Source organism: Erinaceus europaeus (assembly GCF_950295315.1).
Source record: "Erinaceus europaeus chromosome 6 unlocalized genomic scaffold, mEriEur2.1 SUPER_6_unloc_17, whole genome shotgun sequence".
Taxonomy (NCBI): Eukaryota; Metazoa; Chordata; class Mammalia; order Eulipotyphla; family Erinaceidae; genus Erinaceus; species Erinaceus europaeus.
This window is the reverse complement of record NW_026647122.1, coordinates 539,683-546,975: the sequence shown is the minus strand read 5'-3', so window position 1 is coordinate 546,975 and position 7,293 is coordinate 539,683.

Here is a 7,293-nt window from a genome sequence, read left to right as displayed (position 1 = left end):
AAGTTCAGCATGGGGTCATGGCTGCTGGTCAACTGGATGGGCGGGGTCCCCGTGGCCTAGCAACCACAGGAGCCCTCTGTGATGTCCTAGCCCCTGGCAATCTGTGCTGGCCACACTGGCACTGGGCAGCCCAACTGCCCTGCCACTAGGTCAGGCAACAGCGCCCAGACGCCTGGGCCCTGGCACAGAGGGACGGAAGGATGGCAAGACAGTGCTGACCGACGAGGGACCTCAGGGCTGGCAGCCAAGAGAAGACAGGTGGAGGTGCGCCCGGGATCCAGGGAGCCCAGGCCAGAGCTGCCTGCATGCCTGCCGGCCTTCCTGGATGTCTGTATGCTGCCTTTGTCCAGGTAGGTTTCTCAGGTCCCCTCCAATCCTGTCCTCTCCTGTCCTCTCCTGTCCTCACCATCCTGTCCCCTCTCCTTTCCTCCGCACTTTGCTTCTCTCCTTTGTCTGTCCTCTCTTCCAGGTGTCCTGCTCACCAGCTCCAGCACTTGTGATGGTTCTCCAGTGACAGCTGTTCGCAACCCCTTCCACCCCCTGCCTGCCCCTAATGTGACCCAGCTCACAGGGCCTCCGGCTCACCCCACCCAAACCCGCCACGCCCCAACACATTCCCTGGTTCAGCCCCTCTGCCCTATTCAGCCAAACTGGGCCTTTGCAACCTACCTATGCATCGTTGTTTCTCCTCACCATTCAAGGAGAGATCTCCTTTTGTACTTAGCTTGGTTGACTGGTGGATGGATGGATGGATGGATGGATGTATGGATGAATGGATGGATAGATGTATGGGTGGATGGATGGATGGATGGATGGAAAGGTCAATGGATCGGTTTTGTAGAGGCAGATTACCATATAGGGGTACTGGAGTGCGCTGGTGTCAGATCCTTAGTCAATGTCAAATGTAAAACATTAATTCATCAATAACAAAAATGAATAAGCACCTAAATAAATAAATAAATATAAAAACTGGGTTAAAAAATACATGGCGTCTTTGCCTTTCTGCATATGGAATGCTGTGAGGATCTTAACAAGAAAGCATTGTCCTGAGTAGCCCATTTGAAGTCGTGGAATATTTCCTTTTCCTTTTTCTTTTTTGACTTTCTATTTTCTTGATTATTCACTGGAATAAATAGACAGGAATTGAGAGGGAAGGGAGGTAGAGAGAGTTTGAGACACAGAGAGAGACAACTGCAGCACTTCCGCACCACTTGTAAAGATTTCCCCTGGCAGGTGCGAACCCGGGTGTTGAAGCCCAGTCCTCCTGCATTGTAACATGAGTGCTTAACTGGGTGTGGCACACCTGGTACCCTTGATGGGACACTTTCTTTTAGCAATGAAAAGAAATTTTCGTGGCAAGGTAATAAATAAATGAAGAAGTAAATAAAAGTGCATTTACATTATCTCAGTGGAAACACACAGGGACATATACGTCTCTGTTACCTGTATTACTTCTACATGTATGGATTGATTGCCTCAAGAGGTTATTGCCACAGCTGAGTGCCTACCCCACGAATAATCCACAGCTCCTGCACTCCATTTGTTCCCCTTTCGCTGCCCTTGTTGCTTGGTCACTGTGGTGGTTATTGTTTTTGTTGTTGTTGTTGTTGTTGTTACTGACCTTGCATCTGACAGACACAAAAGGAGAGAGAAGAGGAAATACAGGGTGGGAGAGAAAGATAGAGCTCCTAAAGACCTGCTTCACCCCCTGTAAAGCGACTCCCCTGCAGGTGGCAGTCTAGGGGCCAGACCCCAAATCCTTCCACCTTTCCCCTCTATTCGTGATCGCCACAAGCCCTTAACCCTCTGACATACCGCCAAACCTCCCTGGATTTACTTTTGAAGGCAGTATCACCTGCCTCGTTTTGAATCCTCATTATCCTGAGGGTCAGTCCTGGAGACAGTGTCATGACACGACACATGGAGATCTCTGTTATCAGAGAGCACCTGGAACAGCAGCTGGGGCTCTAGTGCCCGGGCAGGAGCAACTCCCCATCCACCTTCCACGGAGTCCACCTGCCTGCATTTTGGTCCTTTTCCCTCCAAAAAAGATTTTTCCCTTTTTTAACTTTGAAACAGGCAGGAGACAGGTTACCCAGGCAGGGGAAAAAAAATAAAAAGCCTTTTTTTTTTTTTTTTTTTTTTTTTTTTAACCGAAGTGAATGACCATCTTCTGGGAAGTATAGGTTTTGAACCTGAAAACTCTGTCTGTCTGTCTCTTAGTCCACAGAAAGAGCCACTAGTCCAGCCAGATCTCACGCTCAGATGGGGTGTTTTTGCCAGTCAAAGGTCTGCACAGCGCACTAGGGATTGGGCGGCCTGAGACCCAAATGTTACATTGTAGATGGACTGTTTGCAGTTCTTGCTCCCCAGGACATTGGACTGTCTCAACTCCCTCCCCTACAGCATGAAAAAAAGACTCTTTCCAACCTTGGAGCAACTGGAGTGGGGGCGAGGGGAGCTGTTTGTATGTCTGCACTGCTCATGCCCAGGTGTCTGTGGGGGTCCGTGGCAGAGGCTGTAAGGGGACTAGGGGGCAGAAGGAGACTGAGAGGCAGGCTGCAGGCAGGGGAACCAGGAGTGTGTGCAGGTCTGTGTGTGTGGGTGTGGTGGCAGGGGGTTAGGGCAGGTCCCCGTGCTGGATGGTGAGATGGCAGCTGGGCTGGCCCTGGGCCCTCAGGGCTGAAGGGCAGAAGCAGGGTGGCAGTAAAGTAGCGCAGGGAGGAACACAGTAGATGTTAGTTGGGAGCTGTGGGACAGTGGGTAAGGGGAAAGGGGGCATCCTTGAGGAGGGGTCAGGACTAGAGAGTGGGGGCAGCTGGAGGCATGGAAGGTCCCAGGAATCAGGGACTGACAGGAACAGATTCCTACACCCCCCCACTGGATAGAAGCTGCAGAAGCCAGAGCAGCAGCCCTGGATTGCCTAGGCCAAGGGCCCTGAGTGAGTCCCGCTGAGGATGAGGAAGAGGAGGAGGGGGTGTAGGAGGAGGAAGAGGAAGAGGAGGAGGAAGAGGAGAAAGAGGAGGAGGAAGAAGAGGAGGAGGAGGAGGCGGAGGAGGAGGAGGAGGGGCAGGAGGGCAGCTGTCAGTAGGCAACGGGATTAATAGAGGCCTCCATTACGGAGGCATGTGTCCAGGCAGGCACCCACCAACACTCAGGGGCAGCTCAGGGCACCCAGGGACTTGGTGTGGGTATCTCTGGGGCGGGGACTGTCAGTCAGTCAGCAAGACTGTGTGTCAGTGCACATGGTGGGACAGGGGCCTGGCGGACCTTGGTCCCCCGCCCTGGACTGTCAGATGCCAGCCCCATGCCCAGACACACACCAATCCGCCCATAGCCCCTTGGCCCTGCCGACCAGCACCTGCTTTGGCCTGGGGCTCTGTCTCTGGTGGCTGGCCACCACCCCTCAAGTCAAGTTCAGCATGGGGTCATGGCTGCTGGTCATTGGATGGGCGGGGTCCCCGTGGCCTAGCAACCACAGGAGCCCTCTGTGATGTCCTAGCCCCTGGCAATCTGTGCTGGCCACACTGGCACTGGGCAGCCCAACTGCCCTGCCACTAGGTCAGGCAACAGCGCCCAGACGCCTGGGCCCTGGCACAGAGGGACGGAAGGATGGCAAGACAGTGCTGACCGACGAGGGACCTCAGGGCTGGCAGCCAAGAGAAGACAGGTGGAGGTGCGCCCGGGATCCAGGGAGCCCAGGCCAGAGCTGCCTGCATGCCTGCCGGCCTTCCTGGATGTCTGTATGCTGCCTTTGTCCAGGTAGGTTTCTCAGGTCCCCTCCAATCCTGTCCTATCCTGTCCTCTCCTGTCCTCACCATCCTGTCCCCTCTCCTTTCCTCCGCACTTTGCTTCTCTCCTTTGTCTGTCCTCTCTTCCAGGTGTCCTGCTCACCAGCTCCAGCACTTGTGATGGTTCTCCAGTGACAGCTGTTCGCAACCCCTTCCACCCCCTGACTGCCCCTAATGTGACCCAGCTCACAGGGCCTCCGGCTCACCCCACCCAAACCCACACGCCCCAACACATTCCCTGGTTCAGCCCCTCTGCCCTATTCAGCCAAACTGGGCCTTTGCAACCTACCTATGCATCGTTGTTTCTCCTCACCATTCAAGGAGAGATCTCCTTTTGTACTTAGCTTGGTTGACTGGTGGATGGATGCATGGATGGATGGATGGATGGATGGATGGATGGATGGATGGATGTATGGATGAATGGATGGATAGATGTATGGGTGGATGGATGGATGGATGGATGGAAAGGTCAATGGATCGGTTTTGTAGAGGCAGATTACCATATAGGGGTACTGGAGTGCGCTGGTGTCAGATCCTTAGTCAATGTCAAATGTAAAACATTAATTCATCAATAACAAAAATGAATAAGCACCTAAATAAATAAATAAATATAAAAACTGGGTTAAAAAATACATGGCGTCTTTGCCTTTCTGCATATGGAATGCTGTGAGGATCTTAACAAGAAAGCATTGTCCTGAGTAGCCCATTTGAAGTCGTGGAATATTTCCTTTTCCTTTTTCTTTTTTGACTTTCTATTTTCTTGATTATTCACTGGAATAAATAGACAGGAATTGAGAGGGAAGGGAGGTAGAGAGAGTTTGAGACACAGAGAGAGACAACTGCAGCACTTCCGCACCACTTGTAAAGATTTCCCCTGGCAGGTGCGAACCCGGGTGTTGAAGCCCAGTCCTCCTGCATTGTAACATGAGTGCTTAACTGGGTGTGGCACACCTGGTACCCTTGATGGGACACTTTCTTTTAGCAATGAAAAGAAATTTTCGTGGCAAGGTAATAAATAAATGAAGAAGTAAATAAAAGTGCATTTACATTATCTCAGTGGAAACACACAGGGACATATACGTCTCTGTTACCTGTATTACTTCTTCATGTATGGATTGATTGCCTCAAGAGGTTATTGCCACAGCTGAGTGCCTACCCCACGAATAATCCACAGCTCCTGCACTCCATTTGTTCCCCTTTCGCTGCCCTTGTTGCTTGGTCACTGTGGTGGTTATTGTTTTTGTTGTTGTTGTTGTTGTTGTTACTGACCTTGAATCTGACAGACACAAAAGGAGAGAGCAGAGGAAATACAGGGTGGGAGAGAAAGATAGAGCTCCTAAAGACCTGCTTCACCCCCTGTAAAGCGACTCCCCTGCAGGTGGCAGTCTGGGGGCCAGACCCCAAATCCTTCCACCTTTCCCCTCTATTCGTGATCGCCACAAGCCCTTAACCCTCTGACATACCGCCAAACCTCCCTGGATTTACTTTTGAAGGCAGTATCACCTGCCTCGTTTTGAATCCTCATTATCCTGAGGGTCAGTCCTGGAGACAGTGTCATGACACGACACATGGAGATCTCTGTTATCAGAGAGCACCTGGAACAGCAGCTGGGGCTCTAGTGCCCGGGCAGGAGCAACTCCCCATCCACCTTCCACGGAGTCCACCTGCCTGCATTTTGGTCCTTTTCCCTCCAAAAAAGATTTTTCCCTTTTTTAACTTTGAAACAGGCAGGAGACAGGTTACCCAGGCAGGGGAAAAAAATAAAAAGCCTTTTTTTTTTTTTTTTTAACCGAAGTGAATGACCATCTTCTGGGAAGTATAGGTTTTGAACCTGAAAACTCTGTCTGTCTGTCTCTTAGTCCACAGAAAGAGCCACTAGCCCAGCCAGATCTCACGCTCTGATGGGGTGTTTTTGCCAGTCAAAGGTCTGCACAGCACACTAGGGATTGGGCGGCCTGAGACCCAAATGTTACATTGTAGATGGACTGTTTGCAGTTCTTGCTCCCCAGGACATTGGACTGTCTCAACTCCCTCCCCTACAGCATGAAAAAAAGACTCTTTCCAACCTTGGAGCAACTGGAGTGGGGGCGAGGGGAGCTGTTTGTATGTCTGCACTGCTCATGCCCAGGTGTCTGTGGGGGTCCGTGGCAGAGGCTGTAAGGGGACTAGGGGGCAGAAGGAGACTGTTTGAGAGGCAGGCTGCAGGCAGGGGAACCAGGAGTGTGTGCAGGTCTGTGTGTGTGGGTGTGGTGGCAGGGGGTTAGGGCAGGTCCCCGTGCTGGATGGTGAGATGGCAGCTGGGCTGGCCCTGGGCCCTCAGGGCTGAAGGGCAGAAGCAGGGTGGCAGTAAAGTAGCGCAGGGAGGAACACAGTAGATGTTAGTTGGGAGCTGTGGGACAGTGGGTAAGGGGAAAGGGGGCATCCTTGAGGAGGGGTCAGGACTAGAGAGTGGGGGCAGCTGGAGGCATGGAAGGTCCCAGGAATCAGGGACTGACAGGAACAGATTCCTACACCCCCCCACTGGATAGAAGCTGCAGAAGCCAGAGCAGCAGCCCTGGATTGCCTAGGCCAAGGGCCCTGAGTGAGTCCCGCTGAGGATGAGGAAGAGGAGGAGGGGGTGTAGGAGGAGGAAGAGGAAGAGGAGGAGGAAGAGGAGAAAGAGGAGGAGGAAGAAGAGGAGGAGGAGGAGGCGGCGGAGGAGGAGGAGGGGCAGGAGGGCAGCTGTCAGTAGGCAACGGGATTAATAGAGGCCTCCATTACGGAGGCATGTGTCCAGGCAGGCACCCACCAACACTCAGGGGCAGCTCAGGGCACCCAGGGACTTGGTGTGGGTATCTCTGGGGCGGGGACTGTCAGTCAGTCAGCAAGACTGTGTGTCAGTGCACATGGTGGGACAGGGGCCTGGCGGACCTTGGTCCCCCGCCCTGGACTGTCAGATGCCAGCCCCATGCCCAGACACACACCAATCCGCCCATAGCCCCTTGGCCCGGCCGACCAGCACCTGCTTTGGCCTGGGGCTCTGTCTCTGGTGGCTGGCCACCACCCCTCAAGTCAAGTTCAGCATGGGGTCATGGCTGCTGGTCAACTGGATGGGCGGGGTCCCCGTGGCCTAGCAACCACAGGAGCCCTCTGTGATGTCCTAGCCCCTGGCAATCTGTGCTGGCCACACTGGCACTGGGCAGCCCAACTGCCCTGCCACTAGGTCAGGCAACAGCGCCCAGACGCCTGAGCCCTGGCACAGAGGGACGGAAGGATGGCAAGACAGTGCTGACCGACGAGGGACCTCAGGGCTGGCAGCCAAGAGAAGACAGGTGGAGGTGCGCCCGGGATCCAGGGAGCCCAGGCCAGAGCTGCCTGCATGCCTGCCGGCCTTCCTGGATGTCTGTATGCTGCCTTTGTCCAGGTAGGTTTCTCAGGTCCCCTCCAATCCTGTCCTCTCCTGTCCTCTCCTGTCCTCACCATCCTGTCCCCTCTCCTTTCCTCCGCACTTTGCTTCTCTCCT